This window comes from Gracilinanus agilis, chromosome 6 (assembly GCF_016433145.1).
Source record: "Gracilinanus agilis isolate LMUSP501 chromosome 6, AgileGrace, whole genome shotgun sequence".
Lineage (NCBI taxonomy): Eukaryota > Metazoa > Chordata > Mammalia > Didelphimorphia > Didelphidae > Gracilinanus > Gracilinanus agilis.
In genome coordinates, this window is record NC_058135.1 from 27343359 (window position 1) to 27367651 (window position 24293).

The 24293-nt window shown below is 36.1% G+C and overlaps 1 protein-coding gene across 1 annotated transcript in view; it reads right to left on the minus strand.

The window, feature by feature from the left end:
- STPG2 (sperm tail PG-rich repeat containing 2) overlaps positions 1 to 24293 on the minus strand; it is a 624910-nt gene that overhangs the window by 268924 nt on the left and 331693 nt on the right. The window lies entirely within an intron of this gene.

Here is a 24293-nt window from a genome sequence, read left to right on the forward strand (position 1 = left end):
TCAAGTGTCTCATTTCCTCAACCTCATCCCTCTTTGAGTCAGACATGACCCAGAATACAGAGAACGCTAAGAAATGGGAAGATCCAGAAAGTGTTTTTTGTAGGAGGTGACATAAGCTGAGCCTTGAAAGGAAGTAGGGATGCAAAAAAGATGAGATGGGGAAGAAGAACATTCTTAGGAATGGAAGGCAAGTAAAAGTTGAAATGCCTTGTACCAGAGGCAATAATCGAGTTTAGCTAGAATGTATAATGAAGATGGAGGAGTGATGTAAAAAAATGATAGTTTGAAGTTAGATTGTAGCCTTAAATGACAAACAGAAGAATTTATGTTTTATCTTTGAAGCAATATGGAGCCATTGAGACATCTTGAATTCTGAGCCTGTTGAGCAGAATGATTTCAGGCTCAGGCCTGAACTCTAAAAATAAAAATTTGGCATCAATGTGGAAAAAGGATATGAATGTTGAAAGAATGAAATTGAAGAGGACAATTAAAAGGATATTGTATGAGCCAGGAGAATTCTAAAGGACCCAGGATGAAAAATGCTATCTACCTCTAGCGAGAGAACTAATAAATTCTGCAGACTGAAACCTATTTTCTTTAATTTTCTTTATTTTGTGTGTTTTCTTTTACAACAAGACTAATTGGAAAATGTTTTACATGATTTCACATGTTTAATCAACATATTGTTTGCTTTCTCAAGGGATAGGGGAGGGACAGGAAAGAGAAAATTTGGAACTCAAAAAAATTTTAAGTGAATGTTAAAAAATTTAAATCTATTTAGGAAATACTTAATGAGATAATAAAAATACATATATTTAAAGAGGCTATTTTTTAGCAATCCGTGAAATCTGGTGAGGGTCTGAACTAGAGAAGGGGCGATGTGAGCAGAAAGAAATGGGAAAGCCATACTTAGTAGAGCTGGATTCAACAAGCCTGACAACTAATTAAACTGGGAGAAGGTGCCATGGCTGTGAACTGGGGTGATTAGAAGAGTGCTGGTACTCTTGACAGAAATAGGGAATTTAAGAAAAGAGACAAGATTAAGAGGCAGAGAAGAAAATAAAATCTGTTTGCACATACTGAGTTTGAAATGCCTATGGGACAAGCATATAGAGTAGTCTGGATATAGGTCAAATGGGACTAGAGATCAGAATGGGGAGAAATGTTGGATATGGAGATTAAATCAAGATAGAAATGATAATTGAATTCAATGAAAACTGGATCAGATCACTGTAGGAGAGTATGTAAAGAAATGAGGGTCTAGGACAGAACTTTGGACTAGACTAGAAGTATTCAGGAGAGGACAGACAATTAGTACCAAATTCAGTATAGAAATTAAGACAGAGGAAGACTAAAAAAAATTCATTAGATTTGGCAATTAATAGAAACCTTTAAGAAAGGAATATTGGGAAAGTGGTAGGATCAGGAGCCATTATATTCAAGAGGTTAAGAAGGAAGTAGGAGGTGAGAAATTGGGCATAGTAAATATAAATTTTTCCTGGGAGTCTGACACTGTGGAGATAAACAGGATGATTGTAAGTAGAGATGGCATTTAAGTGAAGGAGTTTGTTTTATTTTGTTTTGCTTTAAGGATTAGAAACACCTGGAAATTTTTTTCAGCAGAAAGGAATGAGGCAATGAGTAAAAATAGACTAAACACTAAAGAAAATTAATGATCAAAATGGTAAGCCTCTAAAAAAATTAAATGGTGTGAATCAGGTCATAAATTCTTTCAGAAAGAAGTGAAAATAACATGAGATAGCATATGTCAGGAAACTGAGCACCACCATTCTGGTCACCCTCCACTAAATGCTTTTCAGCTTGTTAATCAATGTCCTTCCTTAAACAAGGCACAAGGAGTTAAAAATAACACTCCAGATAAGAGCCTGACTATGATTTAGATCTAGCAATTAAAACTCTCAGACTTTGGTATGGGCCTCTTTGGGAAATATAGCAACATGAGGCAGACATGACACTTTTCCTTCTACATATTACCCATCTCTGTGCCACTGCACTGTTTGACCTGAATGGCTTTAGTGTTCTTCCTCTTTATCTCTTCTTCTTGACCTCCTTGACTTCTTTCAAGACTTAGCTCAGAAGATGGCAGTATAATCCAGAGCAGCGTTATGTCTCCACAAGAAACCTCTCCAACAAAGATTAAAATATTGCCACAAAACAAATACAGGAGTGAAAGAACCAACAAGGAGACAGAGTGAAACAACTTTTCAGAAAAGAAAAACCCAAAATGTAGGCAGAAAACATCTGGGGCACTAGAATGAGAAGAGAGCAGAGCCAACAAGAGACTGTAGCAAGGAAGGAAGAACAAGCAAGAGCAAGATACACCCCACACCCCATATCTGCTGTCCCAGGTGCAGAACCTAATACCAAGCCAACATTATCTAGACCCTGTGATCCTGCCTGGGCAAATAGTGGTATAAGCCAACCCACACCTCTTGAAATTTCAAACCTGTGGAGAAGTCCAGAATCCCAGCCCAGGGAAGTCTGAGCTGAATTGGGCTAATATGTGTGGGCCCAGAGTGAAACTAGGAATCCCAATCTGGGTTTGCAATAAGGATAGAATGTCAAGTTATTCGTGGGTCATGGAACAAGATAAGAGAAATGAGGTTGGGATTAGAAGGGTCACAGACAGGCTCCTTGGCTGATTAGTGACAAATTTTAATGATTTCAGGTAGTATTTTACAGAGAAAGTGGCATAGCTTAAGGGATTAGGTAAGCCTTTTGCAAGGACAATGGTTAGTAATTATTACAAGCTTAGTACAATGACTTAGTTTACTTCACTGAAACTTAAACAGAGTTTTCTATAAGATAATAAATCACATCTAGTCCAGATTCATTTTTTTCCTCATTGGATAGAACAAGGATAGCTAGTTGTTGCCAGGTACCGCATGGAGGGGTTAGAAAGGAGGGATTTGGGGGCCTCACATAATACCTGGGCTATGTGTTTGGCTTTATCTTGACCAGTGATGGGCAAACTACAGGCCGAAGGCCAGATGCCAGGCTCCTGAAATGTTCTATCCAGCCACATTACATTATTCCTAATCTGATGAATACAATGAGTAGAATACAATACAATCAGACTTCAAAAGAGTTGCCTTAGAAACCGACTGACAAATGAGCATTTTCTTTCCTTTGCCCCCTCTTTAAAAAGTTTTCCCATCACTGATCTAGACTATGGCTTTGATTTTACTGAGGCCTACTCTCACTACCAGAGGCTACACAAGAATAATTTATTGCTGACTGGGAAGGAGAGCTGAGCCAACATATAGTCAGCAACAGTGGATCAGAAAAGGAGTGGGCAGCTTTCAGAGATTTTTTATAAGTATCAGTTAGATTAAATGCTAGGGGAATCCAGAAGTTACTAAGTGAAAAACAAGGACTGTGTAGGATTTACCTGCAGCATAGTTCTTCCATTTCTAAGAAGGCAGGGTTAAGCCATAACAAGTAAAATGCAAATAAAGTTTAGATAGATGTAGGATTCTTGACTCAGTAAGAAAGTAGATGAAATACATAAATGGTAGTAACTTTTTATACTAATAGTAATAACCCAAAGTACTTCTGTTAAGTCCAAAAAGCTGTTTGTGGTTCAAAGACTAATTTTATATCCCAACTATTCAGAGTTCATGGAACAATATTGATCAGTGATAAGTCTATGTGATCCTGGAGAGATGAACTGAACATGTCAATAATGTTCTCAACAGACTATCATCATCAGGTCACGGACCATGCCTTATATTGAAGTGACTCTAGTCAAACATCCAACTGAAGAAGAAGGTTAGAAGGCTCCTCTCATTTGGTGCTAATTCCATTTCAACAGAGATTCACAAGCAGAAGATCCACTGCTAATACAAATCTAATTGAAATATTCTGGGTTACATAGCAAGAGAAGGTTATCCTCCAGGAGATCATGGATGCCACCATTATCCATCTCTATAAAGGAAAAGGAAATAGATTGTCCTGTGACAATCACAGAGGGAATGAGGATCCCTTTGTCAGTCATTGCTGACAAACTTCTTGCCAGAGTCCTCCTTAATAAGTTGATCCTTCACCTGGAAGATGGCCATCTCCCTGAGAAACCAGTGTCACTTCAGAAAGGGATGAAGAATGGTCAAAATGAGGTTTGCTAACTGACAACTCCAGGAGAAATTTCAGGAGCAGAAAAGTCTGTACAACATGTTTACCAATCTGGCCAAGGCCTTGAATTTTATCAGACATGAGGGCTTGTGGAAGATCATGGCAAAATTTGATTGACTGGAGACATTCATCGATATTGCATGCCAATTCCATGACAGTGTACATGCATGGATTCTGGATAATAGATGATCCTCCCACACTTTATCAGTCACCAAAGGACTGAATCAGGGTTGTGTGCTTGCTCTCAGACTTTTTAGCATGATGTTTTTAGCAATGGTGTTAGATACCTTCAACGAGGACAAAAATGGAATCAAGGTCAGCTACCATACTGATGATAAATTATTTAGAGGATTCAAACCAACACTAAAGTGGAGAGAGAGTTGATGCAAGACTTCCTATTCACAAAATATTAGTCTCTGAGACTGAGATGCAAAAGAGCATGGATAGATTCTCTGCAGTTTGAGCTAACTTGAACCTGACAATTAACGACAAGAAAACAGAAGTTTTCCACCAGTCAGAATCATATCACCCATATGAGGAACCATCATACAGCATTACATACAGCAAATGGAAAATTTTTGAACACAGTGGATAATTTTATTTACATTAGTGGTATATTTTCCAGGGATGTACACATAGATGATAAATTAATGCATGTGTTGCCTGAACTAGCTCAGAATTTAGGAGGCCCCAAAGAAAAGCATAGAAGAGCTATTAAGCTAACTACCAAACTGAAGGTTAAAGCTATTTTTCTGACCTCATTGCTGTATGCCTATGAAACCTGAACCATGCCAGGAAAATGAATCATTTCCATTTCAATTGACTTAGGGAAATTCTAAAGAACACCTGGCAAGATAAGATACCAGACACAGAGATCCTTTTTAGAGCTGAATTGCCAAATATTGAAGCTCTACTGCAGAGACTACAACTCCAATGAGCTGGCCACACTGTTCAAATACCAAATGCATGTTTGCCAAAAAGACTGTTTTACAGAGAACTCACACAAAGCAAGTGCTAATACTGAGGTCAGAAGAAGTGATGCAAGGACACTAGCAAGGTCTCTCTAAACAACTTTGGTATCAGTTGTGAAACATGGAAGATACTGGCATGGAACTGTCCACCATAGTGTGGCCTGCAATAAAGAAAGCACTTTGCTCTATGGAAAAAAGCAGAATTGCAGTAGCTCAAAAAAAAAAACCTCAACAACAAAACATGAGATACACACATTTTAAAATATCACCATCCCAAATGTTCACCCAAGCTATTCGTGCCCAACCTGTGGAAAAGTCTTCTGTGCTCATATTGGTCTGATCAGCTATAGTCAGATAGACAGTACATTCCAAAATAATGATAAAAGTTTTGTCCTCTTCAAATATGAAAGACAACAGCCAACCAATCAGCCTTTGTCTACATGTGATAATAGAACTTATTTTCCCTTTATATGTTCTCTTTGCCTTTTCTTAAAATTCTTCTCTTCCAACATAATGTAGCAGATACCCCCAAAACAGGTCAGACACTCACTCTTACAGAGGTACTTCAAGTCAGTGAATAGTAGAAAATGAATGAATCAAAGAAAGACTGAAATATCATTTATTAAGAGCTTACAGAATTCTAATTGTGTATACTAGCAGAGCTTACTGTGCTCTGGGGGTACAAATACAAAATAAATAAATGACAGCTTTGCCCTTATTTGGGATGAAGGAAACAATATTCTCTCTAATGACAGACAAGGGAGAAACACTTTGGTTTGGAAAGTTACAATAATGATGAATAGAAATATAGGGGAATGTATTTATTGCTATGCCCAATCAGGAACAATAGCAGAGATGATTTCATTGTGGTTCTATAACTCGAGTTGGAGCTGGAGGGAGAGGAGTGGACTGTGGAGAAGACAGCTATAAATTAGGGAATGAAGAGAATGTTTTTCAGAAAGAGTGTCTGAGGGAATCAGTCACACTAATCACAGGACAGCAGAGCCCTACAGAGGAAGTTCCTTCAGAGTCTCTGGTGTGGTCTTTAACGTGGGCAGCAAGGCCACTAGAGTACATTGTTTTATATTTCCAAATAAATTGTGCAACAATAAACTAAAACAAACAGCAATCATAAAACATTGTGGAATTACTTTTTAAAAACTATTCCACTGAAATATAGGCCTTACTTAGAGCTTCACACCTGCTAAGTAATCATAATTTAGATAATGATGAATATATGACAGTCCTCTAAAGATTGCCAAGTCTGGAGGATGGGAGGTTTCAAATGAGACCGCGACACCTTCTAATCCATTGTGCCTTAAATTTAAACATTATTTTCCCAATCTGATCATACCTCAGATTTAATTTGTTTTATACCTATGAGAAAGGTCTTTTGAGAAACAGTATAGCATATAAGAGAGAAAGCTGTTCTCAAATCAGAAAGCCCTGAGTTCTCTGACAAATTCTGGCTGTGCAACTTTAGCAACTTTTGTCTCTCAGTGCTCCAGGCCCTTCTCTAGAAAGATAAATTGCAGAATAGTTGCCAATGTGCATTGGTAAAGGAGCTTATCAAAAAGGAGTTCTTCTCACTGATGAAATCACAGGTCCTATTAAATGAACAAAAATCTTTTATACATTTTCTACTCTATTGGCCACATTTCTTCAGGTATAACCAAGGAAATCTGGATGCAGGAATGGATGCCTGTGGGTTCAGGCAGGCTCCCAACATCCTTTTCATTGATTTCCCAGAGGATTTTGCTGTGTCTTTGAGGTTGAAGAGATTTGTAGTAGCAAAAAGCCCAGAAGAGCTAGAAAGGAAAAAGACAAAATGGATAGAGATGAAAAGAGGAAGGAATAGGCAATAGACATTGTGGGCTGTCCATAGGAGATTACAGGAAATCAGATGTCAGAGGGATACTACATCCAGGGCAGAATCTGCCCTGATGAATCTCGTTGGGTTGGAAACAGAAACAAGGAGCCTCCCTTTCCTATTCCCAAAAGTTCTTTATTGAAGAAGCCAATTTTATTTATTTATTCATTTTCAACTCTTTGTATTTCTCTTGGGGCTTGGAAGGTGTATACTTTTGTTTTTAAATTTTACCTTTTCTCTTCAGTTGGTCAATGTGATAAAGCTACTGATCAAAGGGATAACTAAACTATGTGTTTGGATGTCAAAATAAAGAGAACTGATTGGGACAAATCTTGATAGGAAAGAGACTTGGGCTATATTGCATTGCTGCATTTGAGAAAGAATGCTAGCGACCTCGAGTGTGTCCAAAAGAGACCAATTCAGAAGCAGAAAGAACTTAAAATCATGCTATACAAAAATCAGCCAGAGATGAGAAGATATAGAATAGAATTGGGAATTTTATATTGTGATGCTTGGTCCCAGAAATGAAAACTAACAGGAATAGGTGGAAAATATGGAAGTAAATTTAGGCTTGATATAAAAAAAAATCTTCATTATTTTCAAAACCATGTTGATTCCTTAGAAGCAGCTTCATATCACAGGGATGTCTTCAAACAGAAGCTGGATAACAGTTTTTGGAGATGTAGGAATGTGCATTTTAGAGAAGAATTCTGCTCAGGTTCTTTTTTTATTTGAAGCCCTATGAGGTTTCTATCAAAATGGGATTTTCCTGATTATTTTTGTTAAAGGGCCCTAATGCCCAATTCTAGGAACATCTGGTAAGCTACCCAGGATTATTATATGTTTATGGACAGATGTAAGTGTATGCTATCATAAAATATGACCAAAAAAACGCAAAAAGAAAGTTATGGTATAAGCTAAATTTTTTTTATTTCTGAGCAAATTCTTGCCATTTTATATAATGGTTTTTCATATAATCATATAATTTGTATAATTCTTGTCATTTTTGCAAAAGAAAGTTGTGACTCAGTCTGCCTCATGATTATTTATAATTTTAGATTCCTTCTGCTTATTAATCATTGAGCCCAGAGGAATTTGGAAATTTTATATTCTTGTCTCTTACAAAGAAAAGAGACGTCAAAAGAAAATAAAGAAATTATTAGACTTGGCAATCCTATTTATTGTAACAGTTTGGCCAGAGGCTAATCTATTTTGGTTTCAAAACTTAATAAAGTAGGAAAAGAATAATGGTGAAACAGCATGGCTTAGCAGAGAGAGAGAGAGACATCAGAAAGCCATAAGTTCCAGTTCTGCCTTTTCCCATATTGCCTCCATCTCCCAGAGTCAGCTGGTCTAATCTCTTCCTTTTACAAATGAAGATACTGAGACTCCAGAAGAAAAGAGACTGATTCAGGACAAAGCTGGTAGTGAAAAGCAGTGTCTGATGGAATCCAGGTCCTTCCACTCAGACTCAAAGCTAAACACCTTCCTCTGCATGCCAGACTCAGACAGAATTCATCAGCCTCCTACTTTGTGCTAGGCACCAAACACAAAGAGAGACTGAATTCTCATGCTAGTGCCTTTTCTTGTTGGTTCTCTCCAATTTATCCTGTAGTTATCTTGTTGTATGTTGCTGTTTGCATATGGTCTCCCCCTTTTGACTATGTTTCTGAAATCAAGAACTGTTTTTAGCTTTTTTATCTTGTGTTTTGTTTTTTGCACATCTCTTCGTATTTCAGCTAATAGTTTGGTCAGGCATCAAAGATGCCAAATTCATCCACTGCATCTTGAGCTATTGCCAGTCATCCTGACTTATATCTAGCCACTGCACTTAGATGACACTGGAAGAGAGAGTAAGGTTGACATTTATGTGCAACTCTGCCTCACTTAAATCTAATTTGTTCACACACCAAGATATCACCCTTGTGATGTCAACAGTCCTCTTCAAAACTGAAGGACAAACAAGGAGTATTTAGGATAGTGCCTCTAGCACATAGTAGGCACTTAATACATGCTTACTAACTGGCTGACTATTGTCAGTGGCTGATGGCTAGGGGACCTCTATTCAAAGAAGAAAGAGGTTATTGATTTATTTTAAGAGTTTATCAAAGCAGAGAAAATATTTTCACTAAGGTTTCTCAAAGAATCAAAATGAGTCAGTTAAGGGGGAGATGAATGAATAAGTTAGGCAACAATCATTAATCCCTTGGTTCTCCCCCTCTCCTTTTAAAGGAAATCATAACTCCAAAAGGGAAAGGGCTTAAAGAGTGACTAGATAGAAATTCATGACCTAAAGGGAGGAATAAGTCCTGAGTACTCATTCAAAAGTGGCAGAGAATAAAGTGACGGATAAATATGCCTTTCTATTCAACACTCCAGGAAGTACCATTACATTTATAATAGTATCAAAATGAGGCTAAAGTTTAAGTATATTATCTCATTTAAAACCTCATTCTTTTTTCTGATTGCAATATTATATTTGCATTCATTTTAGGTAAGTTGATTTCATTATAAAACTAGTTTATAAAGGTAAAAATTTACTTAAACCTTTTTTTCCTTACCAGTCAAGATTCAGCATATGAAGATTTAACCTATAGATAACACTTCTTAAATATAACAGAATTAAAGAGGAGATTTCTTAAATGATAATACTCTCTCCAACTCCATGAATTTCATGGCTATGAAACAGATATTTTCAATGCTGTATGTTCTTCTCTTTCTCTCTCTGTCCCACCCTCCTTCCTTCTCTCCCTTCTTTCTCTCTGACTCTCCCCACCTTTTCCTCTCAAAACAGAGACCACAATCTATCTCTATCTCAATTGATCTCTATATCAGATTAGAGGCATGTTTAACAATATAGCCTGGAAAGAAAGTACTTGGTGTAAAAACCATTTAGCATTTCCACTTCATTTTTCTCTTAGTACCCTGTGCCCCTTAAAAGTGCCATAAGATACTTAAGAAGGACTAAAAGCACCTCGAAAAGGAAAAAAAATTACAGTAAAGCAATTTTATGGCTGCATTGCTCTTTTTTACAACTTCTTGTATACATTTTACACAAGATCTCATGGCTATAGAAAAGACACACAAAACAAAACATAACTGAAAAAAAAGATTATCTGTTAACTCATTGCTATATAAAACTAGTAAGTGTGGAATGTGAACTAATGGATAGAACAAAGGATTTAAATTTAGAGCTTCTACTTTTTCTTTTAGCTACATCAAATGACTATAAATATAAAGTCAGGGGAGGAAAGTCTGCTAGTGGCTTACCTACTTTCTATCTGCGACTATATCTATTGTCTTAACCCTCTTCATCTTACCTGTGGAAGAAATATGTCTTTATTCTAAAAATGTTTAAATATTATTGAAAAGGAGTACTAAAAGGTAAGGGATTATTTTATTACACACACACACATAAAGATATGTGTGTGTTGTCATAATATTACAGAAGCAGACAGATGGCTAGAGCTCTTGACTTCAGAGTCATGAAGACCAGGAATACCTGAGTTCAAATCCAGCCTCAGACACTTACCAGCTGTTTGACCCTGGACAAGTCATGTTTTTAAACCCTTACCATCTGTCTGAATATGAATTCTAAAACAGAAGAATGGCAATGGCTAGGTATTTGGAGTTAAATGACTTTCCCAGGGTCACATAGCTAAGAAGTGTCTGAACCTGGGCAAGTCGCTTAACCTCAGTTTGCCTCAATATCCTCAAATGTAAAAATCATGATAATGATAGCACATACATCCTCAAGTTGTTGTGAGGACCAAATGAGATGGTATTTTCCAAGTCATTAATGTAGTGCCTGGCACAGAGCAAGTACTTAAGAAATGCCTGTTTCCTTCATTCTCTCCTATTTTAAGCCAATGCTCGTTTTTAAAAACTGACATGATAAAATATTTCACCATAAAGGCAGTACTTAAATTTAGTTAAGTAGTATGCTAAAAAGCAAATAGGAAATGTTTTATTTTCCTCATAAATATCATAAAAATGTGATCAAATTTTAAATATAATTCATTAATAAACAGCTCTTCTTTTATTTTTGAATAGGGTCACCTCCCAGATTCAGCCCTGACTCCCAGCAGCTTGGTGGAGAAGTACGTCTATCTCAGTAGACAGGGACAATTACAATCATCTAGGTCTAAAGGCGACTTCCCAAGAATCCAAACCAGCCCAGCTTCGCATCCTCTGGCGAAGGCTGCCTCTCTGTGGCAGAAGCTAATGTATCATGTGCTAACAATCTGAGCCTCTCCCTGGGTCGTGGTACAGTTTAAGGAGGATTCAGCCTGATGGCAATGCACTGAACAGGACTTCTAGGAAATGAAGACCCAGCTGAATATTGGAAAAGGTCTTTGGGCAGTATGAAATAACAGAATTCACCTCGTCCAGATGGCCAAAGAAAAGGAAAGGACCATTGCGACAAGTCAGAGAAGTCAAGAAGACCAGTGCTCAGAATAGCCCTGTTTCTTGTCATCCTTAAAAGTGCTAGTCGTTATTCACTTTTCTCTGAGTGACCTCTACTGGTAAGAAAGACACATATGTTAATGGATGTCTCACCTACTGTAAAGCAGCTGTTATCTTAATTTCCTGGAGGAATTACTTGTAAATACTGAATATGTTATTAAGTGATGTCTCTTTTTTTATATACTTACTTTACAAGGACAAAAGAATGTAACCTATCTTGTGTCAAACACTATGAGTCAAGGGAAAAACTGTTAAGTTAAATTCTTAACTCAATCCATTAAATATGCTTTCTGCATTAATGATCATTGTCAGCCCAAATGAATCTTGAAGGAAATAGTATTTTGATTTATGCCAGGAAGGGAAGCTGTCACCATCCTACAGTCAACAAATTCTTATGATTCTGATATAGGAAAATAGCAATATTTATAGAGTATATAGTCTATTTGATACAGGTAACTGGTATCTTGTTAAACAACAAGATTGATGCTCCTACTCTTCAGAATGTGAAGTGTGCTATCTTCAAAATGAAAGATTTATTTAATTAAGTAATATACTCACTGAGCCTGTGACATTTGCATTGTGGAAAACTTAACATGCATCTTGATCACAAACTGAAAAAAACTAATTAAGAGAAGATAACCCTGAAGCCCATAACTAACATCCAATAGCTGACATTAAATATTTTTGACCCAAGGTTATAAAAAAATATTTCTATAAAACTAAACATATATTAATTTTTTAAATGATGTTTAATAGACATTTAAGATATTTAAGTTAAAGTATAAATGTTGCATACTAAAGAATTTTGGCCAAGAAAATGAGTGCGATTCATGTCTGCTGATCATTGCAATATCTCCTCTTATTTAACAATGTCCATGAAAAAAAAAGGGAAACATATTAGACCTCCACTTCAGCAAATACTGAAATCTATTTATATGCAAATAAGCTATCCATTATTAGCAAGGGAAGCATCTTAGGCATAAAGGGAGAAATAAATTATCTCTGGAAAGCGTTAATGAAATCTATTTCAAAACATAACATTTTACAAGAACTCTCACTCATGTAATATTTGTTCAAGCCTAGAGGGAAACTGGTGAGTTCTATACTTAGATGAGATCTGATACTGCATTATTTCCTATCCTAATTTGTTTTATGAAATGCGTTTATCCTTTCCTTGGAAACATCTTAATAATTATAACTCCACTAATTCTTCATGGAGAACTTCATCTTCTTTCTAAATTATGTATTGATCATATTATTACCATGTGTTTTTAGGGAAAAGCTAAATGCCAAACATGGTAATTCTACATCATTTTGCAACAAAATAATCTCAGATCTTTATGAATGAGAAGAAAGTATGAAGTAATCTGAAGAGCATCTGGGAGTGGCAGAAAGTATACTAGATTTTCAGTAAAATCTGGGTTCAAATTCCAGCTCTGCAATTCACTATGAGTGAACAAAGATGGTATATTAGAGGATGACTAAGGTCTCTTCCAAACCTACATCTTATGATACAAAACTAAGAGATTCAGTAAAAATCAGATTTCACAAATGTTTAAAGTCTAAAAAATAATTAGATTAGCCTTACAAATGTATGTTAAGAAAAATGAAAAATAAGCAAACCTCTAATAGAACTTTGAATATTATGAGGACAAAATTATATTATAATAATATTTCATGAAATGTATCTTACTGTTATTGATCCTTTGTTTTAAAGAGGACCAATGACATCACAGTGTGATGTCTTAACTTGCTGCTGAATTGGATTTAAGTGAGGTAGAGTTGTACAAAATAATTAACTTTACTCTCTCTTCTAAAATCATTGAAGCCCACTTGCAAGATGTCAGGTCAACTGATGATGGTCCAGGATGCAGTGTCTTCAATGTCTGACCAACCTCTAAGTACTCCACAGCACATGCTTTAGCCACCTTCATGACCGATGGTATAAATTTTTCTGATCAGCCCATTTTGTGGAGTAAGTCTTCATATATTTGGGGTAACCATCCCCCTAACTCACTCATAGATTTGTCATTTACTCTCAATCTGGTTTACCTTCTCTGCCAAAAGAGTTTTTACCAAAGGTGTGACCACTGTGTAGGTTACAGCTTCTTGGAGCCACAGGTGACTAGTCAAAAAAGTGGACACTAAAGGTGAATGATAAGAAGCCCTTGACTAGCCCACATACCAGAGATGTGAGTCTTCCTCCTTAAACAACCCAAACACTCCAGTTAAAATGATAGATTGAGGGCAGCTGGGTAGCTCAGTGGATTGAGAGTTAGGCCTAGAGATGAGAGATCCTAAGTTCAAATCTGGCCTCAGACACTTCCCAGCTATGTGACCCTGGGCAAGTCACTTGACCCCCATTGCCCACCCTTACCACTCTTCCACCTAGGAGCCAATACACAGAAGTTAAGGGTTTAAAAACAAACAAAAAATGATAGTTTTATTATTTTCAATCTTTGAAGACTAGGGGAATTTCCTCCTCCTACTAAAGCAAATGGCACAGCCTCCCTGCTGCTACTACTGAAAAATTCATCCCTATTTATTCAATCTGGCTATGAGCCTCTGATTTTAGCTGGCTCACTCCCCCATAGGTGATGTCTTTCCCACATTGTGGACATTTCCAGAATTTGTGTTGCCTTGGCACAGCCTTCATGAGCCCAAGGTCACTGTCACACAACAGTTAGGAAATGACTTAATGGAGAATACAACCTGAAATCATCCTTTTCTTTAAAGACTGTGTCAATGTAGAATCTAGAAACTTCCAAAATTTGTAGCCTAGTAAGATTCGATAACCCCCAGTTTAATTAGCTTAAAGGTGAAAAGCCCCAAGTTTGACCTTATCACCTGAGAGTTTCTCCCTGAGGGGAAAGTCCAACCTCAGAGTCACACTAACAATACACCTTAAAGTAGTTTAGGTGGGGAGAAACTCTCACATGACAAGGTCAAACTTGGGACTTTTTACCTTTAAATTAAACTGGGGGTCTTACTAGGCTATCAGCTTGGGGGCTTCTAGATTCCACATTGACAACGGTAATGGAGAAATCAACCTTTACACAAAAAATAAGACAAAAGGATAAGCCAGTAGCCAGTGGTAATGCTGTTACCAAGAAGGAAATGGATAATGAGTTCAGGAAGCGTTCATACACTCTAGAAATATGGTTCAATGAGGGACAGTGGTGGGTGGCAGGAATGGGGAGTAAGGAAGATTTTTATTCAGCTGTTTTTAAAGAAACATGTGCTTCCCTTACAGGACCAATTTCTTTACTCTAATACAAAACGGGGTAATTAAGTATAGACTCAGGGTGTTATCATCAAGCAAGCCACCAGATGGTACCCCAAGTCCCGAATTCTTAGTCTGAGTAACTGATCATGGTCAAGCTAGATTTAGGAGTGATAAATCCTGGATCCTTTTCAGTCCCTCTGGATATGTGTTTAGTCCTGCCTGATCTCTCAAGGCTTCTCCCTTTTAGTGCTTCTCTGCCCTCTTATATGAAACCATCATCATAACTTAACAGGACTTTTTCTTCAATACCCACCAATCCCTTTTTTTCTTTTTCCTCCTCAGAAAGAACCTCAAAAGAACTGCTTGATCAATATATTAATTAAATATAATCTTTACTAAAATGAAACTGAAATTAATGATATAGGCTTTAAAACATTTCAGTAGGATCTAAAATATCAACTTCTCATGTCACTTCTGTCCTTTCTTTTCTAAAAATATGCCTAAAGAAATTTTTTAAAGGAAGCATTCTCAGCAACCCTCTTTCAAGGTCAGAATGTATGAAAAGGGTGAAAAGGTGCTCTCTCTCATTTTACCATAGTTGACTATTATTATCTGCTACTGTAAAGATTCCCTATTTAAACCTCTGGCTGGCTCTTTCTTGCTATACATTTAGAGCTCTTGCTAGTCAAAACACCAGGACAACATTGGCAGCTCACAGGCTGCTAAATGTGACTTGAAATCTCAAGAAAATAGCCTGCCACTAATGTCATAGGTTTTTTATTTAAAATTATAAAGCTTTGAAGAACTGTGAAAAGATTTATTTACCATGATACAAAAAGATTGCTACATTCAGGCCAATTTACAATGTGACAGTCCTGGATTCAATTCAGAATGACACGATATAAAAAAAAAGATAAAAGGAATATACATCTAATCAGATGAGAATGCCACAACAATGACCATCTAAAAATAATCAAAACTAGAACTTATCTTTTCCACATAAAACCTTGAATTTAGAAAACTACATTAAAAGAGAAAAGAAGAATGTAATATGTAATTGAGAAAGATGATACAGCAATGACAGTTCAATTCAACAAATACTTATCAGATACCTACAGTATACACAGCAGCATTCTAGGCAGTGAAGAAACAAAGAAAAATGAAACCATCCATACCCTCAAGATGTTTATGTTCTGCTGAGGGAATACAACACAATACGAAGCTTACTATAAAATGGTCAATTGGATCTGTGATCTGTTTATTGGATTGGCTTCTAATAAAGCAAATTTCTACCTAACTATGGTTTAGTGGCCTCTGTTTCTAAACCACAGGTCTAGATGAGTTTTTAAATGTTATGATGGGGAGCAGCTGGGTAGCTCAGTGGATTGAGAGCCAGGCCTAGAGACGGGATATCCTAGGTTCAAATCTGGCCTCAGACACTTCCCAGCTGTGTGACCCTGGGCAAGTCACTTGACCCCCATTGCCTAGCCCTTACCACTCTTCTGCCTTGGAGCCAATACACAGTATTGACTCCAAGACTAAAGGTAAGGGTTATAACTGAATGAATGAATGAATGAATGAATGAATAAACAAACAAATAAGTAAATAAATAAATGTTATGATGATGTAAAAGTAGACATATATTAGGCCACTAGTTGCAAATGTTCTCTTGTTCACTCTCCTTCATGGGCTATAATAAGATCCAAGATTTTTCCATGCCTTTAGTGTTTTCTCCTCCAGACAGTGTGTGAATTAAGCTTTCAATTCCGTAAAAATTCTGTCTTCTTTAAAGAAGAGTTATTTATACTTGGTCTAATCCAGCTATTTAGGTAAAAATGGGACTAAAGTAGAGTAAGGATAGATAAAGCAGTTTAAATGCAAAATCCATGGAATTTATATTTGTAGTTACCACAGTTTTCCCATTTCCTACTAGGTGACTACTGAAAAGTGCTTGAGCCAAAAATGTCACCATACTGCTGGCAATCTGATGGAAAGGCTCTCTGATTGCGGTGAATAAGCTCCTCTCTTGGCCACTCTTGGTGTGTAACAAATAAAAGTAATATAGAAGGATATATTTAAAGATATTAGGGTTTTATTGCAATCCATATTGGTAATTAAGCCATGTGCCTGATAAGATCTAGTTCAAATACTGCCATACCTCTGACCCCAAGCTGCTTCACAGGAAAAGACCCCACATCCCAATCACATCCCAAGTCTTATACCTCTCTCTACATAACCACACTACCTGCCCACCTGTATTACGCAAGAGGAATCATGGGAAATGTAGTTTGTAAGAGATCTAAATGTCCACAGGAAGTTTAGATTAGGGATCTCAATATTAAGTTCAAGGAACCCCAAATTTCCAGTATCACAGCTGCCTTTCTACCTTGGTACAACTTGAAATGTGCTCTGCTGGCATCTCCTTCAGAAACGTATGGACTTCACCAAACAACAGCACCCATGATGGAGACTCTAAGGGTAGTAGTGAAATGATGTTACCTTCACAAGCTTTATTTTTTTACTTTTTTCTTTTTTTTACTTTTTTTCTTTTTATTACTCTTGCCTAAAATCCTCAAGTTATTTAATTTCCCATATAGGACAAGAACAAGTGAACACATAAGGAATATTGGAGCAGTAAATCAGAAAGTGTCTAGAGATGTTTACATTGCATTTTATCATTATAACACATTGCCAGCTGGAATTTCCAGACAACATAAATAAGAGCTTTCAATTTTTGATAAAAATACATATTAAAAATAAAAATAAGTATTAAAATAAAATTAAAAGGAAAACTATACAGGCAAGAGATAGAAAAAAATCTCAAGAGAATGTCACCTACAACAATTAATAATTAAGCTAAGTTAACCAAACATGTCCATGATGATACATAATTTTTATTTTCTCTTTTTTTAAACCCTTATCTTCATCTTAGAATCAATGCTATATATTGGTTCCAAGGCAGAAGAGTGGTACGGGATTAAGCAATGGGGACTTGTGCAGGGTCACACAGTTAGGAAGTCTCTGAGGCCAGATTTGGACCCAGGACCTCCTGCCTCTAGGCCTGGCTCTCTCTCTCCATTGAGACATCTAAGCTGCCCCAAATAGTTTACCATAAAGTGTTTCTTCCTCCAAAAAAGGGAAATTCTCATTTTGGCCTAAAAATTTCATATTCAATACCTATTATGATGTACTCTGATTATAAAAAAAAAAAGGAAATCTACCTCATTAATTTGGCTCTGACCTACCCATGCTGATGTTCTCTCACACTACTTCTTTATTCATATATTCTAGGATTCAGGCTCACTCCACTTGGTCCCTTGAATATATTCTGCCATTTCCCACAATAGCTTTATTAAGCTTTACACTGGGTTCTGATAAAAGTATGATTTTCAGTATCTATAAAGAATTGAAAGAAATGCTTAAGAATAAGAGTCATGTATTTATATAAACTTATTTATTTTATTTAAATAATTTTATTTAAATATCATCTGATGAGTCTCAAAAAATAAGTACAAATTATCAAGTCACATGAAGATTTGTTTGAGAACTAAATAATCTAATAAATGAAAATTGAATAAGAGAGAAAAAATAAGGTAAACTTAAGTTTCAGTACAACTATGGAAAACCTGACATACGAATACAAGCTCTTTAGAAACAGGAATTGGATCCATCTTTTTTAAAAGGCGAAGTAGAATTATATAATAAAAGTTTCAAAAATGTTCCCCCTATGATATAGTAATTATATCCCCCTAGATTTAGATCCTGAGGACAAATCTGTAAAAATTCTATGTATCATTTAATGCTCAGTTCAATTGCCATCTGAACAAATGAATGAATGGATTTTACTGATTACGTGTTTATAATGTACAAATACTAGGAGCTAAGAATAAAAATAGAAAAAGTAAGGCAGTCCAAGTTCTCAAGGAGTTCATATTCTAATAGGAGAGGCAAGCCATAAGGAAGGTTTAGATATATTGACAAAGCAGATGGCAATTTCTATTATTTAGTGTTATTTCCACTGATAAAATAATATCAGTAGCTGATGTTGAATCATTTGATAGCAACAGGGACTTTGGTGGCAAGAACTTTCTTGCTTGGGTCTTCTGTAGCTATGGCAGTGGAGCAGTTATCAGCCTGTGTATTCATAGAGATTCCTTCCCAAGATGATGGCTTCAGAGGCTGGGCTGGAAGCATTGCTATCCTCCAGGCTCCCCAGGTTCAGGAATCTAGGCTGCCTCCAATAGAATTTGAGGGAACATAGTGGTCAAAGTAGTGATGGCAGTTAGACTTGCCTGGCACCTACTATCTCCTATTTCTCCTTCAGACTGCATTGCTTCTTCAAGTAGAATTGCATGCTTGCCCTCTGTGTTAAAAGGTGGCAATAAGTTAGTAGTGATGACTTGTCTCTTCATTAGAGTTGCTTCCCAAGGTAATGGCTGGGAGGCTGGACTGGAAGCAGGACAATGTCTGAGGAAGCAGTGGCACTCTCCCAGGGCTCCTTTGCCTCCTCTACTACTATTTGTCTAATCACTTCAAGTAATAATCTGCAGTCTTTTAAATCTTTTAAATCTGCATGCATCACACATTACATGTGCTTTTCCCCTCTTCAGCTATCAAGTTCAATTTTGTCTTTTAGTTGCTTGTGTTATTATACCTAATAAACTGTTAATTCATTGAAAGCAATCTTAATTATTTTTGTATTTCCCCCAATATCTAGCACAACATATTATACATGGTCGGTGCTTTGTAAATATCTGCTGAGAGACTAGATAAGCACCTTCACAAGATTATGGTGTTATAAATGAGTTTGTAAAACAATACAAGTACTTTGGTGAAAATCTTCATATTATCTCAAAGTTAAAAGAGCCAATATAAAAATTTTACCAATTACAATGAGACAATATTTATCATTAATTATGACACACAAAATGTTTTTGGACACACTGTGTCACATACCTACCATCCCTATCAAATGGAAAATGTTTCTTCCCAAATTCTCCATTCCTGGTTTTGATTACTTGCTATGCCCATCCCTACTCCCACACTTAATAATAAAATGTTTATACTCATTTCTATAAGAGAAAGAACTTCTTACATAGATTTGCACATGATGGGAGAAAGGGTGACAAATGTCCCATACTTCTTTCCAAAATATTTGTCAAATGGGGTAGAGCCTCCCAGATAAGGAAACTCCCTTTACTAATGCAGGTCAGCATTCTTCTCTCTGAAGCAGTCAAGGAATACCAGAAAGCATCTCTGCACAAAATGTCTTAAGGACAAATTACCTAGGGAAAAACACTTGTACAAAAATATTCATAGCTGCACTCTTTGTGGTAGCAAAAAAAAAAAAACTGGAAAATGAGGCGATGTCCATTGATTGGGGAATGGCTGAACAAATTATGGTATCTGTTGGTGATGTATTATTGTACTTTTAAAAGATGATGTACTATCGTACTAAAAGGAATAATGAACTGGAGGAATTCCATGTGAACTGAAATGACCTCCAGGAATTGATGCAGAGCAAAAGGAGCAGAGCCAGGAGAATGTTGTACACAGAGACTGATACACTTGGCACAATCAAATGTAAAGGACTTCTCTACTAGCAGCAATGCAACAATACAGGAGAATCCAGAGGAACTTATGAGAAAGAACTGTTGGGGCAGAAACGCAGAAGGAAAACATATGGTCAACCACGTGGTTCAATGGGGACATGATTAGGGTTTTGTGTTAAAGGATCACTCTATTACAAATATGAATAACATGGAAATAGGTTTTGAACAATGATATATATATAACCCAGTGGAATTGCTTGTCAGTTCTGGGATGGGGGAGGGAAGGGAGGAGGATCATGAATCATGTAACCATAGAAAATTATCTAAATTTAAAAATATATATTTTTGGAATGACAAATTACCAAAGTGCCTTCAATACTTGAACAATATAATATATTAGATTAGACCAGAGCAGTGATTTAACTGGGAACTCCTAGCAGGGAAACACCCTTTACTGATTACAGGAATCCCTCAATAACTAAATGATTTGACCAGTCACTCAGCCAATAGAGGTAGGACTTGAATTTAAGTCCCCCTGGCTCTAAGGACCAGTTATGGACCTTAAGGCCACTATGTGACACATTGCTTCTACAATCTCACAAAATTCTTTTTACAAAAACAAAAAAGGCTTAATCAGAGAGGTTACTCAATGATTGTTGTCAGACTATATAATAAAGCTGTAGATAGAGGTCTTGTTGACTTGACTTGATTATTTGTTCATATTTGTTCATGCAAAGGAGTCTTGCTTGAAAGTAGCGCTTTAAAAAAAAAGCAATCTAAGACCCCAATAATTGGGGGAAAATGCATTGTTTCAAAAAAACTGCTGAGAAAAACTAACAGAAACTAATTTTTAGACCAATATCTCAATCCATATTCTAGGCAAAGGGATCCTCCCAGAACCACCATTTAAAGGAAGGTACCAAAGCCAGCCATCTTTTCATTTCTCATATAACGGCATTCCTCTGGATCTCTCCATTGTGCCCCCATAACAGATATCTCCCTTTCCCCACCTCCACTTTCCAACTTCTTCTTAAATGTTGTCTTTCCCCATTAGGTTGTAAGATCTTTGAGTCTAGAGACTATTTTTCTTTTTCTTACTTATAGTAGGTGCTAAATAAATGTTCATTGACTGATGAAGTAATTTTTTAAAGTATATAGAGGAGGGAAAAAAGGTCCTGAGACAGATCCTCAAGTGAGAGGTCAAGAAGGATAAAGACTGAGAAAATATCATTAAAAGTAACAGTCAAGAGATCATTGCAATCTTTGAAGAGAACAGTTGCTATTTAATGATGGAAGTTGGAAGCTAGACTATATTAAGTAAGGAAGAGAGCAAGAGGAAAGGAAGTGGAAGCATTGATTATAGAAGGCCTTCACAAGAAGTTTAGTCACCAAAGATACAAAAGAGTAGGAGAGATCAAGCAAGAATTTTTTGAGGATGGACACAGAGGAGCACGAATGTAGACATGAGGGAAGCAACCATTAGACAGGGCTTTGGAACATTAGGAACATTAATACATTGTCAATGGAGCTGCGGATCCATCCAGCCATTCTGGAAAGTAATTTGGAATTATGCATAGAAAATTACATAACTGTTTATAACCCTGTGACATAGCTATCCCACTACTGCAGACTTACACCCTAAAGAAATCAAAGCAAGTGAAAGGAATAATTGTTTTTTATTATTAATTGGTTTAATATTCTATATTCACCTAATTTACTTATAGTTTTCTTCTTTATATTTAAGTCATTTACTCATTCTGATTTATCTTGGTATATAGGGTGTAAGATGTTGATCTAGACCTAATCTCCCATATTTTTTCCAATTTTCCCAGCAGTGTTTTTCAAAGAGTAGGTTCTTGTCCCAAAGAGTTTATCGTATACTATCTTTCTGAGGACATTTACCCCAAGTCTATTCCATTGATCCTCCCTTTTGTCTCTTAGCTAGTACCATATTGTTTTGATGACCACTGCTTTATAGTACAGTTTAAGATCTGGCAATGCTAGGCCCCTATCTTTCACTTTTTTTCCATTATTTCCTTAATACTCTTGATCTTTTGTTCTTCCTAGTGAACTTTGTTATAATTTTTTTCTAATTCAATAAAAAAAAGTTTCTTGGTATTTTGATATGTATGGCACTGAAAAAGTAAATTAATTTGGGTAGGATTGTCATTTTTATTATGTTAGCTTGTCCTATCCATGAGCAATTAATGTTTATCCAATTTTTTAGATCTAGGTTTAATTGTGTGAAAAGTGTTTTGTAGTTTTGTTCATATAATTCCTGTGTTTGTCTTGGCAGATAGATTTCTAAATATTTTATATTGTCTAGGGTGATTTTAAATGGAATTTCCCTTTCTAACTCTTGCTTCTGAGATGTGTTGGAAATATATAGAAATGCAGATGATTTGTGTGGGTTTATTTTGTATCCTGCAACTTTGCTAAAGTTGTTGATTATTTCCTCTAGTCTTTTAGTTGATTCTCTAAGATTCTTTAAGTAGAACATTATATCATCTGCAAAGAGTGACAGTTAGTCTCCTCAATACCTATTTTAATACCTTCAATTTCTTTTTCTTCTCCAATTGCTACTGCTAGTGTTTCCAGTACAATGTTAAATAATAGAGGTGATAATGGGCATCCTTGCTTCACTCCTGATCTTATTGGAAAGGGTTCTAATTTATTACCATTGCAGATGATGCTTGTTGATGGTTTTAGAGATATACATTTTATTATTTTTAGGAAAGGCCCTTCTATTCCTATACTTTCGAGTGTTTTCAATAGGAAGGGCTATTATATTTTGTCAAAGACTTTTTCTGCATCTATTGAGATAATCATGTGGTTTCTGCTGGCTTGGTTGTTGATATGGTTAATTATGTGGATAGTTTTTCTAATGTTGAACCATCCTTGCATTCCTTGTATAAATCCTACCTGATCATAGTGAATAATCATCGTGATCAATCAAGTGATCTTTAGATAGGTAATTTAACTATGATTTTTAGAAAAAGTTAGACCCAGTTAGTTAACTGTGTATCAGATGTCAATGATAATGGAATATTAGCCATAGTATTTGAAAGGATATAGTTTGGTGTATTTGAGTATTATGGCAACTAACTTGATTAAGAGCTTCTGTTGGAGGAATAAAAACTTCTCATCTGTGTGGTTATCTGGGAAAGCTGAAACAGCTGCAGTAGGAACTAAGTTGTGCTCATTTGGAAGGGTGATGGCATAGCTGACCTGATAAGATTATAGGAAAACAACCTTGGCATGTCCAGGTGTTGTTTAATCCTGTGAAGATTATACTAAAGGCTCCCCAGAGTATCATGGTCAAAATAGGTTACTTTGACCTTATACTAGAATGTATTGCTTCTTTTCAAATGTTACAAAACTTTGTTCCCAAGCATTATAGCATTTTTCTTAACAAACTATGTACATTTTGCCTTATTAATGACTTATGTGAATTAATGGTCAAAACCCTATAAAGCACACTGTTGAACATCTAAGGGCAGCCTTGTACAAGCTGGCCATGGTGAGACCTCCAACTTTAATTTCAAAATTTAAAGTTTAAATCTTCAGTTCAGAATGATGGCCCAGAGAGTTCTTTATTTCTAACATAAGAGAAAAACTAGCTATATTACAAAAATATCTATACCAGCCCTTTTCCTAGTAGCCAAAAATTTTGAACTAAGGGGACTTTGAGTAACTGTCTTTGTTCCAAAGGAAATTTCATTTGGTGGTTAAACAGTGCTCTATATTTTTTAAATTATATATATATATATATATATATATATATAAATAAAAATATCAACTAACATAAGTAAACAAAAAAATGATGAATTTAAGGACCGTCCCACAAATATTTCAAATTTTTATTTAGGAATAGCAACCAGGATACAATAATCTATTAGATTAAAACTCTTGTTTTTCCGGGTTAAGATGGTGGCAGAGTAAGAAGCAGCTCTTAACCTCTCCTGACCAAAACACACAGAACTCCTCAAGGGGACATAAAAACAAGTCCAGACGAACGGAGGAACCCCCACAACAGGGCACAGCATGGAAGGTAC